This window comes from Brienomyrus brachyistius, unplaced genomic scaffold, assembly GCF_023856365.1.
Source record: "Brienomyrus brachyistius isolate T26 unplaced genomic scaffold, BBRACH_0.4 scaffold687, whole genome shotgun sequence".
In the NCBI taxonomy this organism is placed as follows: domain Eukaryota; kingdom Metazoa; phylum Chordata; class Actinopteri; order Osteoglossiformes; family Mormyridae; genus Brienomyrus; species Brienomyrus brachyistius.
The window spans coordinates 1-22,286 of NW_026042962.1; the positions used below are offsets into that span (position 1 = coordinate 1).

The 22,286-nt window shown below is 48.0% G+C and overlaps 1 non-coding gene across 1 annotated transcript; it reads left to right on the plus strand.

Annotated features, from left to right (window-relative positions):
* The first annotated feature begins 7,384 nt into the window (after window positions 1–7,384).
* Window positions 7,385–7,456, plus strand: trnad-guc (transfer RNA aspartic acid (anticodon GUC)). The gene has a single exon. It is a non-coding gene; the product is annotated as a tRNA-Asp (tRNA).
* The last annotated feature ends 14,830 nt before the right edge of the window (window positions 7,457–22,286 follow it).

Sequence of the window (22,286 nt, forward strand, 5' to 3'; positions counted from 1 at the left end):
GCACTATTACGAGTATGTATTGTGGGACTGCTGACGTACTTACGTTAGCATGGAAAACGAGAGCAGGAAGTGAGGAAGAAGTGAGACAGAAAGATGAGCACAACGAAGTGCTGTCACACTCACACACGAGCTTCCCTCGGATGCCCTCCCACCAAAAACACTGATTATCACTTCACTTCCTTGGGTAATTTGGGGGCCCAAGGCAACAGCCTATTCTGCCTATAGCTGCCATATATATATAGATATTAATATACATATTTTTTCTTCATGACTTTGATCTTATCTAGGCCCCGAGCGGCTCTCTTGTTTGCCCGGATCCGGTCCTGTGACTGACAGAGGCGATAAACAGCAGGTACTGGCATTACGGAAAAAATGTATATGCTTAATAAAAAGCTCAGACCAGCTGGACTCGGGAGTTGTGCCGGTTCCTTCGCTCAGGGCCTTGTTCTTGAACGCTGAATGTTCCCGGCTGCAGAAAATCAGAGGGTGAGAAATCCTTAGCTGAACTTCAGATGAAGAGTGAGCTCGTTTCTCTCAAGCAGACTGACGCCGGTCTAACGCTGCATTAATACCCCTTAGCACTACTGGTCACATTTCCCATGATGCCACTGGGTACAGCCCATGGCGACACTGCCCAGTAGGGGACAGTGTGACAGCTTTCCAAAAGGACCATTCGGTCCTGGAGGGCCAGTCGGTGACACAGTATCCATGATCAGGACTGGGGTACCCTGCTTTACAGAATAAACTAACCAAATGTCGATACTGAATGCAATCTGATTTAACATGGTTTCCTTAAATCCCAATTAAAGTGCTTCAGATCAGCTCAGGACTTAACAGCAGAGAGACTATTTGGCAAATTATTACGCTGCTATTTGCAATTACATCCATTATCTCTCCGCTAACATGCAGCATTAAGCCTGAGCCGCAGGAATAGAGGTCAGATAATGGATCCGGTATTCCGGAGGTGGGATCCTCTTCCAGCTCGTTTAAAAGGCCCAACAAGTGGGGGGTGGTGGGGGGGGAGACGCAAACACAGCATGTCTGCATTTTAGCTTCAGGCCGTCTCCAGTCCCTTCGCACTCCTCTCTCCCAGATCCAAGCATCACCAGTCTTAGCGATGCGTCTCGTGTTTCTCGGGCAAAGAGAAAGGAGGCAGGAAGTGGCCATTTTGTCATTTGCTGGTTTTAATCCCCCCCCCCCCCCCAGCTTCCCCCGTCCACCTGGCCGTACCAGAGTGCAGAGCGTCCCTGCCTTTTAAACACGAGCAGCACCTGACTGGGGGGCCCTACGCTGCGTGGTTTTTGGCTCAACTGTGTTTCCGTCTAATTGGCGTCAAAACGGTGGGTTTCATCAATGAAGGTGGTGTGTGGCTGAGCGGGTTGGCAGTCGCCGCCTATGACTGGAAGGTTGCCGTTTAAATCCCACAGTCAGCAGAGTGACATCACCACTGGACCCCTGAGAGAAGTCCCTAAACCCCCAACTGCTCTAGTCTCAATAAAAGGTACATCTGCAAAATAAGCTGAATTTAGGATGTGATCCGCAGCTGCGTGGCTGCCATTCCCACCTCCTGATGCCGCCCCGGATGGGATAATGGCCCACATAAACGCTGATGCTTATTAGCCCTGAGAGATGCTGCGCACCCAGCAGAAAGGGGCCCTAGTGACGGCCGGGATTAAGCCAGATACACACCACACTCTGCTCCTGTCCCACACTTTCATTCTCCACTCTCCTGTGTTATTCATGAACTCCAAATTACACTCAGCGAGGGTGCAGTTGCTCATTCCCGCAGCCTGCTGTCCTGTCTGTCTTCTGAAAGCTCTCGTCCCACAGAACATAGGCTTCTTCCCAGCTAAGTAAATATTTCATGATCACACTGAAGCAGTAGTGGGTTATCAGGCCTGAAGTGATATATTCCTCCCCCACAAAGTATGCATGGAGACACTCTGTGTGTCTTACTTAACGAAGATAAAACTCCCCCCCCCCCCCCCCCCCCCGTGAATTTTGCTGAGCTCAATGCTCTGGAGATGACGGAGATCGAAAATTATACCGGAAATGTTCCATATGTCCTTACAGATGTTTCCTTTGCCTTCCTTCATTGAACAAACCCGTTGTCGTGGAGAGAACTGCACAACCCCCCAGCTCTCTGTGGGGAATGGGACCCTGCCTATGCCTTCCTGCCAATCCTGCCAAGTTTCCCCTGTAAGTTGAAGGATCTCCTAACAGGCCTGCATGTAGATTAATGTCATACCCAGGACAAAGCAATTGCAGGTTAAGGCCCTTGCTGAAAGGCCCAACGGAGTAGAATCACTCTGGCATTCACAGGATTTGAACCAACAACCTTCCACTTGCTTGCACAGATCCCTAGGCCCAGAGCCACCACTCTGCCCCACAACCTCAAAAAAATCCTAGAATCGCCCCCAGCCTGAGGCGATATTCGAGCTGCCAAGGTGCATTGAGTTCAGGTTTACCCAGTGTGTGCTTTACTCTAATCACAGCATACTGGGTTTTCGCCGGGGCAGATGTAGGGAGTCAGGGGTTTCGGGGGAGGTGCTTACTGGCGGTCTGTTGACGAGCCAGTAGGCCTGTTCCTGACATTCCAGCACGATGCGGTCCGCCTTGCGCCTCTGTTTGGCTGCCCTGGTAGGAGCAGAGCAGTCGATGGAGAGTCAGAAAGCATACTGGGTAATTAGCATATAGCGGTAATCACTGAACTGCAAGGTAGGGTTTTCATTTTTCTGTTTCCTTTTTCACTTAGAAATGGATTTCCGACTCTAGTGTTTAGGCTGAGGTCTGATTTAACAGATAGGAGGGAAATTATGACCACACACCATGTTACTTTTTAATTTAGGTAACATCATCATCCTCTTAATACGAGATTTATTCATCCATTCTCATCTGTCCCCTTGTGTGCATTTATGAAATTGATTTCATAGCTCGATGCGACAGTATTCCCGGGCTGGGGTGGGGTTTACCTGAGCTGCTCCTTCGCCTGCATCACCACGAAGTCCCAGGTGTGGTTGATCCGTTTGTGCAACATGTTGTAGCTGTCCTGCGGAGACGATGTTTAAATGCGACATTGCCAGGTCGCACGGCTGGCTGCGTTGCTGCATGGGTTCACGTTATGACTCACAGGCCGAACCCCTCCCAGGATATCAGCTGGCAGTGTCGGATTCACAAACCCTCTTACTGATGAGAACCTAAAATGCGTTGACCCTGACGCAACATGGCGGCAAGTTGGTGGATGTCTATGTGCGATCCTACTATGTGCATAATTGGTGGGAGGTTTTCTTACACAAAAATGTTCTGAGGGCAGAAGGAAAATGATTGGTTCGGATAGATAACCAATCAGATTGCAGAGGAGGCAGGACCAAGACATCTGATTGGTTGCTCCTGCCTCCTCTAGTTGCTCGGATCCACCTCATGTACAATCTAATTGGTTATCTCTCTGAACCAATCATTTTTCCTTCTACCCTCATAATATTTTGTGTAAGTAAAACTCCCATGAGCATTCAGCTATCACATGATCTCATCAAGCAATGCTTCAGACCAGCGAATAAGAATAGCATTGAAATGTACATAAATAAAAATTTTCTCTTACCTTTTCATAGTCTATCAGCTGCCCTTGCTTTCTGATATTCTTCTTAGTCAAATAAATCGCTTTAGAAGAGCAAAAGAAAGACATGGCAAGAAACTGTGTTTTCTATTATTCTAGTAAAGGGAAGTAATGATGTAATAGGCGAGCACATGATTAATAATTGGTAATCACCGTAATCTAGCTCGGAGGCTGGCCACTGCTGAGAGCTCCAGAAGTACGGAGTCTAGCAAAAAGGAGATGCTGTCATTTGAAACTATTCAGAAGCAGCGTGACAAAGGTGCTTTGTGATTTAACATGTCAGGGACAAGGCGGGTGGAAGGCATTTTGCTACTTTAACTGGCATTGGTTCTCATACATCAGTGTTTCCCAATCCGGTCCTCGGCGACACACAGATGATCCACGTTTTTGCTCCCTCCCAGCTCCCTACCAGACAGTCTACGTTTTTGCACCCTCTCAGCTCTGGAGCCCGACCAGATTGAGAAATACTGTCCTACACGGTAATTCCGCAGTCTCTCCAACGAATAGTTTCGATATGCGTGCCCCCCCACATGGCCACCACCCTCTCGCGCTGCCCTCCATCTGAAGAAACCGTGGTTTTAGGTTACCTGGAAGCGATACGGCGTCTCGTCGGGCCCCAGGACGAGCGTCCTGGGGTCCTTTAGGGGGTAAATGTAGCCGTGCTTCACGATCAGATTCCCCACATGAAGTGCCTCTGAAAACACACAAAGTGGTCACTCATTTCCACGTAAACTACTCAAAGCTCAAACAAATCCACTACTCGTAGCCCAGATTTAGGCATAGTAATTCTCTAAATTTTTGTCAGTGGAATACAGTAGAACACACGATAACTAGAAACTGAGTAGGCATATTATATTTTATTTTACGGTATAGCAAGTAACTGGAAAAAACGTTGACATGGTGCACAGAATAAGCCGCGGGGATGGTGCATTCCTCATCGGAACTATAATTAATTACGAGTAATTGGGACTTTCCACTTTCCGGCTGCCTCCGCGGCCATTGGCAGTCAGGCGCTCCCGGGGGTTTCAGACCGGCGCAGCAACAGCGCTGCTAGGGGGAAGCCTAGTGTTTACAGGGAGGGGTAACTGCTTACCGGGGCAACAGGTTTTTTGCCCATTCAAGTCTGTTAATGCATCTGCCATCTACTGCCTAAAAGTCCCCTCCTTTCCATTCCGACTTCTTTTCCAATCTGGGCTGTAAATCAGGGAAATCTGCTCCCTTGCTATTTAAAACCTCATCTGCATCGCCCGGGAATTCAGGACAACAGCGTCTTGCAGAAGTGCATAATGAGGGAGACGGATAGCGATATTTCTCCAGGCATGACTGACTGCCTCTGGCTATCAGCGAAGTTTGCATCGGGACTATCAAACCGTACAGCTCAGCATGCGTAGCGGCGCGACTCGGGACTGGCCTACAGATTATTTGTACTAATAGCCTCTCAGCAGAAAGATAAATAATTCAGCAGATAAATTGACGCCAGGGGAAGAAAATCCCAAAAGCTTCAGGCGAATGGGGTGTCTATGTTATGGACAAGCTCAATTCTGACATTTATTAATTCACAGGCTCAGCAATATCAATGGAACAGAACATGCTTCTGTCAGACACGTGAATTGCATATGCTTACACATAAATGCAGCTAGGCTAATCTGTTGTATGGATGACAAATTCTATTACTTCATTTGTATTTATTATTCAAAAGACTCGTTTATTTCTGTTATTTTATTACAAAAAAAAAAAACCTGATGACGTCTTTCGCCAGCAGGGGCGCCATCGTCGTCACGAAGGGAAAAAAACAATCGATTAACCTCACATAAGAGCACCAGGTAACGCTTCCCTACATACTTCTCGGCCCTACCTTCTTCCATGATGGAGTACTTCTGAATTAGCCACTCCACGATATCATTTCCTGGGAAGGCATAGCGAGGAAGGCATCTAGTTAGAGTCGAGAAATGCATTAAGCCGTCATAAATCAAAAACGCTGAACTCGATAAATAAATTACATAAATAAATATGAGCGCAAGGAGATCGATGACAGTCTTAATGCACAGGATTCCCGAAGACCGCCGATGTATGGGCTTTCCTGTGAAGGGCTTAAATGACCATTAGGACCCGGCCCCCGGGACACTGCACGGCCGGGTGTAAGACAACCCGGGCGGCATGAAAAATTATTTTTAAAAAGTAAAATATGTATCGTGCACCTGTCATCGCATGTGGAATCACTGTGATTAACAGTCTTTGATTCTTCATCTTTATCCCCATGTCGGGATCTTGCATCGCCACAATGACTTGTTCAATCTGGGATAAGAAGAATAGTCAAAATCGTGAAATCAAGGTGACGACAGACATAGTGAAAACGTTCAACCTAGTAATATAATAATTGCTTAATGTGTGATTTGATATGTAATCGTTATATTCATCATTAAATCACCGGAGAGACACACTCATATATTTAGGCATATATATAAGTAAACTACAAGGTTTTTCCTCTGACTATCTTAACTGCACGTCAAAGACGTTATCGGATATTCCCGACTACAGACTTTCGGTTTGATCATTTATTCGCGTTATTAATTCGGCTCCTGATTACATTAAACTAAACATGCTCAGATTGTTACAACCTTTGCTTGTCGGTTATTTTTGGGATCTTTCTGGATGGGCTCAAGGCGGGGTCTGTAAGCACAAGCAAACTGCCAGCACTTTTGTTTTACATGAAAATAGTTTGATGTCGGCCTATTGCGTTATTGTCTGGCTATAATTTGGAGGCAATATTAAACAATAGGCCCATATATTGTAAATATACATGTTGTGTTGTTTTGTTGTTATCACAAACGTATAGCCTGATCATAAATTTCATGGATACCTGGATGTTGTATGTTCCATTATATTTATGAATGAATGATTTATGTGAAGTCTGGCTTAGATTCGAGAATTAATCATATAGATTAAAAAAAGTTTTCATTTAAAACTTATCTCATATAATAAAATCCTCGTCCGAACGAACATATGTCAGAATGAAAAAACATTTAAATTATTTTTGTGATGCATCAGTATCAATAGCTACAACGTCATAACAGATATAGATATAATGCGGTTCATACTTTTGAAGTTGATGCGTATCTCCCGAAAAAAATCAACTCCAGAAGAGTCCGCGTCTGTAAATGCCTGAACTTCGGAATCGATCCTACCTTTGTTAGGCGCGGCATCTGTGTCTTGCAGCTGTTCCCTTGGATAAAGATGTTAATTGTCATGCTTACAGCATCTCGATCTCCGGCGTTTGTGAAGTTGGGATTGATGCTGTCCTGTGTTTTTTTTTTCCTTCCACACTTAAGCTCTGCTTGTTACTGCCCCATAGCGGAGCGCAAGTGAAACGGACTACCGGAGATTTGCACTGTTTTTCTGTTAGTGTGTATAATCAAAATATGACTCAGTTTGGCCAGTTAGAAAAATATGATAATAGAAAAGTATTCTTTTCCTCTCACTTTTTTTTCTTGATTTAATTACCGACTTCACGTACTTACACTGTGTCCCGTTGCACGATGTAATATTGCGAAACTATGATTTTGTGGCAGTGTTTTGTAAAGGAATTTTCCGTTTAATCATCGTCTTAGTATAAAGCTATATGGTTGTTCTGGTATCAGTGGACGTACATTATGTATTTTTTCTTCTCTTGAGCACCATGGTCATGACATGAAGCTCAGTCATTGATTACTCGCAAATGTTAGTAGTCATCCGCTGTTTATCTTGAAGATGTAAAAGTAGTGCGCGTACATCTCCTCGTTAGTATAGTGGTGAGTATCCCCGCCTGTCACGCGGGAGACCGGGGTTCGATTCCCCGACGGGGAGAGTCTGCATCTTTTTGCCTCGGTCTCAAAAGGCACCAAGCTAGAACCGGCCCCGTGTTAGTGGAAACGGGGCTTGTGACTTGTACTCATGCATAATATTCTGCGGGTCGCTCAGCAGCGCAGCATATGAAACTAGACTCGGATTGTAAGTGTGTGGTTTTGATAATTGATGTATGGATGGATGGATCCTTAATAAGAGATATAAACAATAAGGTCCAGTCGCCAACTAATCATGTAAAATACGTCATAAACTCATGGTTGTTAAACCCAGAATAAAAATGAAGACGTATAACTAGGAAAGTCAACTTGCACATTTCAATTTTGGTTCGATATAATCACGTTGTCCTTAACCCTCCAGTGCAGGAGGGGACGGTAATGCGCATCGAATGTTTCCGAACCTGTGTGTGATACAACCGAGGAAGAGCCGATGACTTCGGGGGAGGAGGGGCAGGCGACTCGGAAGAAAAAGCAGCAGAACCCAATGCAGCCTGTAGCCCATTCAAAGGCCTACTGTTGGACCTCTGCTTATTTTGCAATACGTCTTTAGTACGGACTGAAAAATGTCCGATTTCGATGAGTTTGAGAAGCAGTTAAGCGAAAATCGGCAAGGTAAGTTTGGCTTTGAAGATCGGTGTATGCTCCCTGTTTTAGGGTAATAAAGTGGCCGGCGTGTCCTAGCGCCGAGGATGGTGCGGAGGGCACTTCTGCTGGTTCCGAAAAGAAAAGCGCGGCTGGGAAATCGGTGCCTTTTATCCGAGCGCTCGCCGATTCTGAAACCTGCCCGATTCTTCTTCTCCCAGCTGCCGCAGGATCCCCGAAAACTGACCGCTTTGGTAAATCAGTGACATTCTTTGCTTGGCATTGTTATAGAGATCGCTAGGCCTGCATCCATCAGTGCCCGGCGTACATAACATGGACATTTCAATGAAACGTTATTGGGGTGCACTCGATGTGAAAGCCTGCGGTTTTATTTATTTAATTATTTACCATTATACACTTGGATCATAAATTGTGACCCGCGTATTTTCATTCGCAGTAACACACTATGCATGGATGTTTGTTGCAAGCGTTATATTTTCAAGATCACGTTTAAAGTTTTATGCAAATAAAAACGACCGCGACCACTTGATTTAAAGTCCGCACTTAATAACAGTGTTAGTTACTTGGTTTTTAAATACTACGACGAGTTTTCTATATAATGATATGATTTTGTCTCTTTCCGATGCACAATAGCCTTTCCCTTGGGTCCGAAATGCTGGCCCTGTCATCCGTACAGAATAAGTCTTTCTCACACGATCGCCGTTTCTTCATGATGTATAGACTCTAAAAATCAGCCGCGTTCCCTGGAATCATAACAACTGCTTTTAGGTCGTTATTGCAAAGTCTTGCACCTGTATCTACCTTTACAGCGGATAGCAGTAACTAACAATGATGTACAGTTATATAACAATACACATATAACTTCATTAAAGTGCAGAGAATCCAGTAAACTGAATAAACTTAAGCCATACTAACGCAACTGAAATATACAACATGCGTTACAACGGAGTCGAAAGTAGGATTGATTTATGTACCTATCAAATGGCAATCTTGTCATATCAGCTCCTTATCACTAAATCACTAAAATGTCATTCGAAACGACCTGATTCGGCTAGACGAGCACTAAGTGCCGCCGTGTTTGATAAACTAGCAGTTCCAGTCATTCATATCTGCGCTCTGACTATGCCTGCGATTGCGGTAATTGGTTATTACCGATTTACGTAAGATGCATTGGCCGCTCCGTGTCTGTACTTTTGCAGCGGTGCATTACCGTAACGCTGTTATAACTGATGCATGAAGCTGATTCCTCGAGCAGCACCTGCGTTTAAATGCTTCACTGAAAACTGCACCTTCAGGGATTTATTTAAGCTTCTATATGAAGGACCTGCTGGGATAGAAAGGTGATATTTTATTGCTAGTTTAATAAAGTGCTGTCTGTCAGATTGAAACGATATTAATTACCCATCCATCGTCCAACCAGTTATCTTAGTCAGGCTCCCCTGGAGCCTATTCCAGGCAAATTCCCCATACAGAGAGCAGAGGCAAAATTCAGGCCTCCAGACTCGGAGGCGTGAGGCAACTGTACTCACCACTGTGCTCCTATATCATTAATTAGTCTGGTTATGTTTTTATTGTTTCACAACAGACTGACATTCAAGGGGATGTCCTTGTGCCCTTGAAATTATTAGCCATTGAGAGATGGGTGTGTTTGTTTCAGGAGGGTGTGATTGAATATGTGAATTGAATGGAGGTGCTTCATTCTGGTGAGGAAACTGGGGAGTTAGACCCCGTACCACATCTTGGTCTCCGTAAGTGACTTTTAAGGCATAGCGCTGGGTCAGTCAGCATCCAGCACCCCAGGGAAGTTGGTAATATGATTACTCTGTGACTCATGGGCTTCAAACCCACAACCATCCGGACACACATTCATAATCCCTCTGAGTTACACATCTTGGATTTATCGAAATGGATGGTAGGGGGGCAGTCATGTCGCTCCGCCCACCGTCTCACTGGTACCACGGTGTCGTCCCCCAGAGCGGGAGAAGGAGCGACACAAGAAGCGTAGCCGCAGCCGGTCTCTGAGCCGTGGCGAGAAGCACCGCCGCTGGAGCAAGGACTCCAGGGGGCGGAGTCACGAGAAGCGCAGCAGCAGCCGCGACCGCAAGGGTCGTGACCGACGGAGCAGCTCACGCGAGCACAAGAAGCACAGGTACCCCCCCTCACGGTCCCGGTTACAGGCACTGAAGCTGATATCTAGCATGGTTTGAGGCCTCTTAACAAGTTTCTTTCACAATCAACCAATTGGTTTCTTCGTGGTGGGAAGGGGGACTGTACCCATATTAAATTTTAACTGGCGTTTATAAGTAGCCCCCGCCATAGCGATGGGACCTCAAAGCCAGCCTAAAAAGTGGCGCATGGTCACACCCTCATGACCTTAAACTGCCTGCGATCCAAAGTTAAATGTAAACATTCTGCCATCTGTTTGTTTTTGCCAGATTCTGAGTGTTTACACTGTATTGTTTGGGGAAAACAACCTTCTGTTTTGTGTTTGGGCAGCTACTCTCCTCGGAGAAGCCGTAAGAAAAGGACATACAAGTACTGGGATGTTCCCCCTCCGGGATTCGAGCACATCACCCCCATGCAGTACAAGGCAATGCAAGGTTTGGATGCGACGCTTCCATGTGTGCTAGTTCAGTATTGCAAGGTTATGGTATATTGGTTGCAATGAAAGCATTTATTCTGGAGTGCCCTCCTCCCCCCTGCTGGTCAAAGAGGGAATAACACTTGGGATGATTTCAGACAGTGTGAAGAGAGCTTAAACCTAGGGGTTAGAAGCAAATGAAGGCGACGATCCGGATGTTCTGGCCGTCCCTGGTTGGGGTCTTGAAGCCCTTTCTCCTCCCCACAGCTGCAGGGCAGATCCCCACGATAGCTTTACTGGCAACATCCACCACCAGCGGCGTGGCAGTGACGCCCACCCAGGTGCCGATGGTCGGCAGCCAGATGACCCGGCAGGCCAGGCGGCTTTATGTCGGCAACATCCCCTTCGGCCTGACGGAGGTGAGTCCAGGCAAAGTCCCGCGTTGCCTTCTGTCATGCATACTGGTGTCATGTGTAGCTCAGTGAGTTAGGACACTGAGCCGGTCACAAGAAGGTTGTTGGTTCAAATCCCTTGGGCAGCAGAGTGATTTCACCATTGGGCCCCCGAGCGCAGCCCTTAAGCACTATTTGCTCTAGGAACTGTCTGGTCCTGCTTCTTCAATGAAATGTATGTTGCTTTGGATGAAAGTGTCCGCAAAATAAATAGATAAATGTACTAGACTTGTCAGTCATTTTTTTTCTCGTTTGCCTGTTTTGATGTCTTCAGACGTCTGCCTGTCTTCATTCAGTGTGTCTGCCTGTCTTTTTAGGAGGCCATGGCGGATTTCTTCAATACCCAGATGCGATTGGCTGGCTTATGTCAAGGTCCCACCAATCCCGTCCTCGCTGTTCAGATAAACCAGGACAAGAACTTTGCCTTCCTTGAAGTAAGAGTCTTTCCTGCCTAATGGCTGCTGTGTCCAGGCGGAGACCGCAGCCTTCCCTGATTAACGACGTTCTTCGTTCTGCCCTAGTTTCGGTCCGTGGATGAGACCACGCAGGCAATGGCCTTCGACGGCATCATTTTCCAGGGTCAGTCGTTAAAAATCAGGCGGCCCCACGACTATCGCCCCCTGCCTGGCATCTCAGAGCAGCCCGCCTTCCACGTACCAGGTCCGTTTTGCTTGTCGCCGTCATAACCTTAATCTTTATTTACCTTTGAAGAGCCGATCGGCAAGGCCAGTTTTTTGTACTCGTTACGGACTGACTGTCCTTCGCAAGCTGCGGATGTCTTGTCATATAAAGAGGGAGACTTTCACTTTTATTTACTTAATGTTGTAAATATTTAGCAGACAGTTTTATCCAAAGTGAAGAATGTTTTTTTTTTTTTTTTTTTTTTTTGAGAAATCAGGGTCAGCCTGTCCCTAGAGCAAACTCGCCGGCCCAGTGGTGTGATCACCAGTGATGTGAACCAGTGATCTTCTGATGATAACGCTGGCATCCTAACCAGCTGAGCCACACACACACACACACAGCTCAGTCACTCACTTCTTACTGTTAACATAGGGGTGTTGTGTGGCTCTGTGATGTTTGCCCATGAAAAGAAGGTTGCTGGTTGGCAGGGTTGGCAGAGTGATTTCACCACTGGGCCCTTGAGCAAGGACCCTAACCCCCAAATTGTTCTAGGGTTGCTGGCTCCTATTCTAGTTAAAAATTCTGGACACACCTACTGAAAATGACTTGTTTTTCAGCAAGATAATGACCCAAAGCCCACCTTGAAGGTTATGCAAGTAGCTTATTACCTTGTGAACTAGGAAAGAGATGGTCCCCACAGCCCCCCAACCTAAACTCTATAGAGCTGGTTTGGGATCAGTTGGATGAGAGTAAGAGTAAGGTAGCCAGCTTGCGCGCAGAACTTGTGGAAACTCGAGGACTGTTGGAGAAACGGTCCAGGTGGGTACATATGTTAGCTGGTTGAGTCCGCAATGCTGTCATCGAAGCCAATGGCTCCTATTTTGAAGAGACAAAAATTTTGTCTTTGCAGTACTTCATATGCATAACTTCCATGCCCAAAGGCCTTTTACTATAAGGTGAATAACAGCTAAAATAGAGACAAATGCATTAAGAGCAGGTGTGTCCATACTTTTGACTGGTGCTGCATGTGTCAGCATCTCCCATGGAGAGCAAGATGGGAGAGACAAAAAACAGTCGTCAAACTGCCCCAGTATTTAGGTATTTTTTTGCTGGAGTTACATTTATCTGATATTATATAGGAGATAACGACGTCATACTGATTTGAAGTTGGCTTATTTCACTCGCGCCGTTTGCTCGTGGTCATTATCCGGCATGTTGACGGTTTGCTGTGATCGGCCGGCTTTGGGCGCCGTGCCGCTCTGTCTGCAGGGGTCGTCTCCACCGTGGTTCCAGACTCGCCACACAAGCTCTTTGTCGGAGGCCTGCCCAACTATCTCAGTGACGATCAGGTACCCCGCCCTCAGTCTCTGTCGCCGGGGAGCCGACCCACAACCCTCCTGTGTTTCTGTCCCACTGCTGCACGTGGAACTCAAGCAGGCATGCACACACACGCACACGCACGCACGCACGCACGCGCACGCACATACATACATAAAATAAACACTCGTCTCTGTGTAACTGATTAGTAGGAAAAGAAAGCCTGTCAAAGTTACCTCACCGCTTAAAATTCATTACAAGATACTGGGGGGTCAAATGTCAGCATCATGTTTAAAGCTAGCTGCTGAAAATAGCCGCACATTTGAGGTTTTTTTTTTTTTTTTTTAAAGATATTCATGGGATTTATTAAACATTTATTAGACATGTAGGTAATGAGTTGACAGTTACATTACGCTCATTGTTTATCCAGCTGTAAATTATGAAGATATTGAGACCCCGCTAATGTAAAAGGTACGTTTCCCAAAACCTCATGTTATCGACTTGCATAGTTGGAACCATTCAGTTGTTATCTAATGTTGTTAGCAAATAACCTTATTAGCAACAAAGGCTTTGGGAAACGTGCCTTACAGCTGGCGGCTTGCCAAACCAGTCACGTAGCCAGTCCCTGTGCTGCCTGTTGCTGGGTACCCTGGAATATTTGTATATCGGGTTAATTGCTGAGTGTTAGTCGGATGAATCAGCCGCGTCGTTTTGCTGCATGAAAATTTAAAATCGAGTCATCTGCGCGTCACCTAACTGACGAATACCTCCACATTGCCGTACACCTGTGTTTGCCCAATCCCAGTCCTCGGGGAACCGCCGACTGTCCACATTTTCGCTCCCTCCTAGCTCCCAGCCAATCAGGAACACCGAATACCTGGTACAGGTGTGCTGAGAGGAAGCAAAAACGTGGACTGACCGGGGGGGTACCCCCGAGGACTGGGCTGGGAAACACTACCATAGACTGTGCTTGAAATGTGGGGGAGATCGACCAAGTCCCCAAACGCTTCAGTATTCGCAGACGTGCCGTGTCTCACGTCCATGTCCGCACACTGAGAACGATGACTTCACATCCCGTTAACAGCGATGGGGAGCTGCGGAAGAATCGTTCCCTACATTGCTGTGTCGCTCGAAAGGCAGAAAATACTTCGGACCTTTTTCCCGGTGAACGATTATCAGCTTCACTGGAGTTTTCACATCGTGCCCCATGCCCTATTCTGTTATGACGTCAGTGATGGATAATATTACCATAACAACATGCACAGATGAGGTCGTCTTACTCTGAAAGTGTTGAAAGGGTCACATTTTAGACATTTTCTACTTCTCATTAGCATCTTTTATGATTTTTTTTTTTTCTTCCTATATCGCCACCCCACTGAAATCGGCCCATTATAGACATAATCCATACAGGCATTTAATAGTTTACCTATTTATTTTGCAAAAGTTAATCGCAAAACGTTTTGCGTCCACCCCTGCATTGTAACATTTTGAGCTCCGGTGTCCCACTCACTTTAGCCTAAACTGTTAAAAATGGCAAGACTCAGCCCACAAGATAGTGATCGCGGTTTCAGTGAAAGGTAAGTGAGAAGTGCAGTCAGTTTGTTTTTCTTTGATTTTTTTCCTCCTTTTCGGATTGTCATCGTAATCTTTCTTATCCAGTGTGAGTCACATGTAATCCAAGTCAAGAGGAAGGCTGTACCAAAGCAGCACTGGGGGGAGAGAGTTTGAATCCAGCAGAACTGTTAATGTATTTCACGTCAAAGCCAGTAAATGTGCCATAGACAGGTGAAATGGAAACCGCTGCTTGTATCCTGGTGTTTACATTTTTTTTGCAGTCCCTGCTACCGCTTTGATACTTACAGCTCTTTCATTTTTGTTCCCCACTTTGTCCCCAGCTAGGGGCCTGTAAGATCGTTAAGTCTTCGCTCATAATTTGTTCAGTAGTACTGACCTACTGCTGCCATGCCAACATGTAACACAAGGCAAGTAAGACATTCCGTCCCTCGCACGGATATCCTCCCTGTCGACGGCCTGCCCCTGTGGGGGGGCTCTGTCCTGGAGTGCTCTTAAGCATATGGGGTCCTTTTTTTGGGGGTTGAAGGCTGGGGAGAGACTTATTATGCTGATCACAGGGTATAAATTTGATTTTTTTTTTTTTTGCCCCTAAGAGAAGGTAGGAGGTAGCGCCCTCTTGTGGCTGCCAGTGTCCCAGGTGACTCCTTTCTGAAGTCAGTGGTTAATGCGGCTTTACAGTAGATTCCTGTAGAATAAGTGAGGAATGATGTTAGCAGAGCTATTTCGTCCTGTTTGGCTTCAAGCCGTGGCCCCTTTAGCAGGACCCTGTGGCGGCTCTTAGCTTTACCTGTGAGTTTATCTCCTGTAGGCTTTGTCCCTCTAATTAACTGCACCAATGTGGTTCTTGGTTTTAAGAACAGGAAGTCAGTGATTCGGCTGGGTTTGTGTTCTGCCGAGTCGCCCCCCCCCCTCCACATTGTATACATGGAACACTTAACATATAATTAGCTGTTTTTATTTAGTTTTTTTTTTATATACCATCTAGCTTAATTATTGTGGCCCTTAAAATCAGATGCAACTCGGTCCATATTTCAAAATTCGTAGTTGGAATTATCAGAGAACTTGATTAGGAATTCAGTTGTGTTGTATATGCTGTAGGATGGGGGGGGGGAATCTGTGTTATCATTCATTGACAAGAATCAAAATAGTTACTTTTGTACGCTCCCAGTAAGTAAGTCATGCAGAAAGGGCACAGGGGGCTTTGAGCTCTAGTGTTGCACCGTAATGTCGAGCCACTTGTCATAAAGCCATTTTCCTGATGTCTTCACTGTTTCCTCATGTCGTTTTGCAAAGTTTAACATGCTGCTTCTCCCACAGTTAAGATTAGCATTTCTAGCGAGGCGCCGTGCCTGGACTGTCGGGCTAATCGCCCCCCCGCGTCTCCTCCTCTTGCCCAGGTGAAGGAACTCTTGACGTCGTTCGGACCTCTTAAGGCCTTCAACCTTGTGAAGGACAGTGCCACGTCACTGTCTAAGGGTTATGCTTTCTGTGAATACGTGGACATCAGTGCCACTGACCAGGTGCGTGAGGTGGGGCAGCAGCTGGAAGGTCTGGGGTGACTCGGGGCTTCCGGATGGAATTGCTGACGCTTGTGTGGGATGCATCCCGCAGGCCGTGGCTGGACTCAATGGCATGCAGCTCGGAGACAAGAAGCTCATCGTCCAGCGGGCAAGCGTGGGGGCTAAGAATGCCAACGCTGTGAGTATTTGCCCTCGGCTGCCGCCTTTCTGATGTCCTAAACCCAACTTGGTTCCTGGGTGCCTCCCAGGAAGCTTAATGCCCCTATTTCTTGGGTTTATTTGGGTCCATGTAAATTTCTCGCTGTTACTCGAGACGATTGGACGATCAGGGGGTATCTGACACTCTTGTCGCCCCCCGGGACAGACGGCCATCATCGAGACGCCGGTGACGCTGCAGGTTCCAGGGCTGCAGCGGCTGCAGAGCTCCGGCATGCCCACGGAGGTGCTGTGCCTCCTCAACATGGTCATGCCCGAGGAGCTGGTGGACGACGAGGACTACGAGGAGATCCTGGAGGACATCCGGGAGGAGTGTTGCAAGTACGGCAACGTGCGCTCCATCGAGATTCCGCGGCCCGTCGATAGCGTGGAGGTGCCTGGCTGTGGCAAGGTGGGACCCGTACTCTCCTGTACCAGTGGCAAAAAGAAGACCTCTGTAGGCACTAAACACAGGCTCATGGGAGCATTTCTTGCACAAAAGTGTTTTGAAAACGGAATAATTTTTTGTGTAAGAAAAACAATCTGATTGGTTCAGATAGACGACGGACGATCTGATTGGTTCAGATAGGCGACGGACAATCTGATTGGTTCAGATAGGCGACGGACAATCTGATTGGTTCAGATAGGCGACGGACAATCTGATTGGTTCAGATAGGCGACGGACAATCTGATTGGTTCAGATAGGCGACGGACAATCTGATTGGTTCAGATAGGCGACGGACAATCTGATTGGTTCAGATAGGCGACGGACAATCTGATTGGCTCAGATAGGCGACGGACAATCTGATTGGCTCAGATAGGCGACGGACAATCTGATTGGCTCAGATAGGCGACGGACAATCTGATTGGCTCAGATAGGCGACGGACAATCTGATTGGCTCAGATAGGCGACGGACAATCTGATTGGCTCAGATAGGCGACGGACAATCTGATTGGCTCAGATAGGCGACGGACAATCTGATTGGCTCAGATAGGCGACGGACAATCTGATTGGCTCAGATAGGCGACGGACAATCTGATTGGCTCAGATAGGCGACGGACAATCTGATTGGCTCAGATAGGCGACGGACAATCTGATTGGCTCAGATAGGCGACGGACAATCTGATTGGCTCAGATAGGCGACGGACAATCTGATTGGCTCAGATAGGCGACGGACAATCTGATTGGCTCAGATAGGCGACGGACAATCTGATTGGCTCAGATAGGCGACGGACAATCTGATTGGCTCAGATAGGCGACGGACAATCTGATTGGCTCAGATAGGCGACGGACAATCTGATTGGCTCAGATAGGCGACGGACAATCTGATTGGCTCAGATGGGCGACGGACAATCTGATTGGCTCAGATGGGCGACGGACAATCTGATTGGCTCAGATGGGCGACGGACAATCTGATTGGCTCAGATGGGCGACGGACAATCTGATTGGCTCAGATGGGCGACGGACAATCTGATTGGCTCAGATGGGCGACGGACAATCTGATTGGCTCAGATGGGCGACGGACAATCTGATTGGCTCAGATGGGCGACGGACAATCTGATTGGCTCAGATGGGCGACGGACAATCTGATTGGCTCAGATGGGCGACGGACAATCTGATTGGCTCAGATAGGCGACGGACAATCTGATTGGCTCAGATAGGCGACGGACAATCTGATTGGCTCAGATAGGCGACGGACAATCTGATTGGCTCAGATAGGCGACGGACAATCTGATTGGCTCAGATAGGCGACGGACAATCTGATTGGCTCAGATAGGCGACGGACAATCTGATTGGCTCAGATAGGCGACGGACAATCTGATTGGCTCAGATAGGCGACGGACAATCTGATTGGCTCAGATAGGCGACGGACAAGCTGATTGGCTCAGATAGGCGACGGACAATCTGATTGGCTCGATAGGCGAACGGACAATCTGATTGGCTCAGATAGGCGACGGACAATCTGATTGGCTCAGATAGGCGACGGACAATCTGATTGGCTCAGATAGGCGACGGACAATCTGATTGGCTTCAGATAGGCGACGGACAATCTGATTGGCTCAGATAGGCGACGGGACAATCTGATTGGCTTCAGATTAGGCGTACGGACAATCTGATTGGCTCAGATAGGCGACGGACAATCTGATTGGCTCAGATAGGCGACGGACAATCTGATTGGCTCAGAATAGGCGACGGACAATCTGATTGGCTCAGATAGGCGACGGACAATCTGATTGGCTCAGATAGGCGACGGACAATCTGATTGGCTCAGATAGGCGACGGACAATCTGATTGGCTCAGATAGGCGACGGACAATCTTGATTGGCTCAGATAGGGCGACGGACAATCTGATTGGCTCAGATAGGCGACGGACAATCTGATTGGCTCAGATAGGCGACGGACAATCTGATTGGCTCAGAATAGGCGACTGGACAATCTGATTGGCTCAGATAGGCGACGGACAATCTGATTGGCTCAGATAGGCGACGGACAATTCTGATTGGCTCAGATAGGCGACGTACAATCTGATTGGCTCAGAATAGGCGACGGACTAATCTCGTATCGCCATCTATTCAGACTCTGAATGTCCGTCGCCTATCTGAGCCAATCAGATTGTCCGTCGCCTATCTGAGCCAATCAGATTGTCCGTCGCCTATCTGAGCCAATCAGATTGTCCGTCGCCTATCTGAGCCAATCAGATTCGTCCGTCGCCTATCTGAAGCCAATCAGATCGTCCGTCGCCTATCTGAGCCAATCAGATCGTCCGGTACGCCTATCTGAGCCAATCAGATCGTCCGTCGCCTATCTGAGCCAATCAGATCGTCCGTCGCCCTATCTGAGCCAATCAGATCGTCCGTCGCCTATCTGAGCCAATTCAGATAGTCCGTCGCCTATCTGAGCCAATCAGATTGTCCGTCGCCTTATCTGAGCCAATCAGATTGTCCGTCGCCTATCTGAGCCAATCAGATTGTCCGTCGCCTATCAGAGCCAATCAGATTGTCCGTCGCCTATCTGAGCCAATCAGATTGTCCGTCGCCTATCTGAGCCAATCAGATTGTCACGTCGCCTATCTGAGCCAATCAGATTGTCCGTCGCCTATCTGAGCCAATCAGATTGTCCGGTACGCCTATCTGAGCCAATCAGATTGTCCGTCGCCTATTCTGAGCCAATCAGATTGTCCCGTCGCCTATCTGAGACCAATCAGATTGTCCGTCGCCTATCTGAGCCAATCAGATTGTCCGTCGCCTATCTGAGCCAATCAGATTGTCCGTCGCCTATCTGAGCCAATCAGATTGTCCGTCGCCTATCTGAGCCAATCAGATGTCCGTCGCCTATCTGAGCCAATCAGATTGTCCGTCGCCTATCTGAGCCAATCAGATTGTCCGTCGCCTATCTGAGCCAATCAGATTGTCCGTCGCCTATCTGAGCCAATCAGATTGTCCGTCGCCTATCTGAGCCAATCAGATATTGTCCGTCGCCTATCTGAGCCAATCAGATTGTCCGTCGCCTATCTGAGCCAATCAGATTGTCCGTCGCCTATCTGAGCCAATCAGATTGTCCGTCGCCTATCTGAGCCAATCAGATTGTCCGTCGCCTATCTGAACCAATTTTTTGTGTTTGTGAAAACGGGTCTTTAATCGGGGAAACGGAGCGGGTAGAGCAGGACGGAACGCAGGCATTGACAAACTACAATGACGGACAGGGCAAACAGGTAAGACCAGGACTTAAAAATAGGTCATGACTAATCAAAGTAATCGGGCTAAAGCAAGGAGACGATCAGGGAAGCACACGTGGGTAATCAGGGGGCGTGGCACACACGAGGAGCGGACAAGCCGGGCATATATGTATAATCTATATAAAACCTCATTAATGAGGGACAGGGAACAGAACGGACAGACAGAACTGGCACAGGGGAAGGAGCCAGGACAAGACTTGACAGTAAAGACAAGGAAAGGCAGAGAAACAGATCAGAAAGGGGGACACGGAGGGAACAGGCAGGACAAAAGGACCGGGAGTGAACGAAGGGAACATCGGGGGAAAGAGGAGCAGAAGCCAGAGGGACGAGGGACAAAGAGAGGAGGGACAGGGAGACAGGAGGAACAAAGCGAGGGGGGAGCAGAGGCAGGAGGGACAAAGACGGGAGGCCAGGGAGAGAAGGAGGGGGAACCAAGAGGAGCCCGAGGGAGACCCAGCGTGCGACGGGAGGCAGCCGGAAGGGCTGCAGGCGGCCGGGAGGCCGGAGCCCGGAGGGGCCGAGGAGATGGGGTGAGGGACAGACGCAGGGACGAAGGAGGGAGTCGGAGGGGAGACCAGGGAAGGGGACGAAGGAGCTGGAAGGGACCCTGGCGAGGGCAAGGAGAGAGGGGGAGCCGCAGCAGACGGCGACGTCCTCCGACACGCCAGAGCGGGAGGACCAGCAGGCGAATGAGGAGCCGCCGTCGGGGGGACCCGCAGGCAACCGATAAGACGCCGGAGGAGGGACCGAGGCAGGGCGACGAGGGCCGCGGAGGCGGGGACCCGCAGACGACAGCCGACCCGGAGGGCCAGGACCCGCAGGCGCCGACCAAGCCCTAGCGCCGGCGAGGGAGGGCGAGCCAGGGGGCTGGGCGGGTGGGGACCCCAGCCGTGCGTCTGTGTCCTCTCCCCTTATGGGACACAGACATAAGGGACCCGTGGCCGGGGTCGGGCTCGTCGGGGTGAGGGTACCAGAGTCACAGGGGGAGAAGGGACTGGAGTGGGGCCAGGGACTGGAGCTGCCAGGCTGCAGAGGGGGCGCCTGCCCGGGAGCTGCAGGCAGGGAAAGCGCCTCGGACGTGGGCGCGGTAGCTGCAGGCAGCGGAGACTGGTCTGCTCGGACTCTGGGGCCGCAGGGGGCACTTATTTTATATTATATAAAATAAGTGTCACACAACCGGGGTGACATGCCTTGCCTGCTTGTGGGATGAGGAAGACTTCAGGGACTGGAAATGGGATTAAAACTGAAGATGTGCTCATTCCTTTGTGTATTTACAAATTTTTCCTTCCGTCAGACATGAGGAGTTTGCTGCTATATTTGGCACTAATAGAGATTCTGATGCTGCTATTTTTATTGTCTATTAGTTTGTTATTATTTACAAGTTCTGTTGTGTTTTGCATTTTTTCTCTTCTGGTTAATTAACTGCTGTCTGATTGCTGTGAAGTATGAGTGTGGTGAGTAAGACTCAGGGACTGGAAGTGGGATTACAACTGAAGATAACATGCTTATTCCTTTTTGTATTGTTTACAAAATTTCCTTCCGTCAAACATGAGGATGTTTGCTGCTATATTGTGCACTAACAGAGATTCTGATGCTGCTATTTTTATTGTTTATAAATGTGTTATTGTTTCCAAGTTGAGTATTCAATAAATGCTAAATTGAGAAATTTTGTGTATCGTTTGTTATTATTAGTGTGATATTTTACCATGCAAATAGAGGGGAAAACGTCCAATTATCGGCCAAAAAAAATCAGCAGCATATATCGGCCATCGCCTGACCCTGACTCCTAAATATCGGCATCGGCTATTGAAAAACCCATATCGGTCGACCTCTAGTAACAGTACATTCTGTCCAATTCATCCATCGAGTTAAGTCACACACCCACTTGAGGGGGCACTCCGGCAAGACGTGAGGATGGGGATGTTCTTTCCGCTATAACATCCACTGCAGAAGTACATCTCGCTCCTGTTCACAGGGCTTACTTCAATGATGAAGCAGGGCTGGTTGTCTGGACAAGTGAAGTTGTCCTGCTGCTGGGTCTCGGTGCCGTTTTTCCACCTAAGCTTGAAGGTGGAAATGTGTTCCAACTTGGTCCCTGGGACTTGCAGCATAGCCAAACATCGCGAGCAGCGTCGGCCACACCCACCACCAGAACCATCACACCGTCCTATACACATAAAGAAGAACTAAAACATAGAGTGTTGTGACAACTCTATGCGTTAATGTTTGGCAG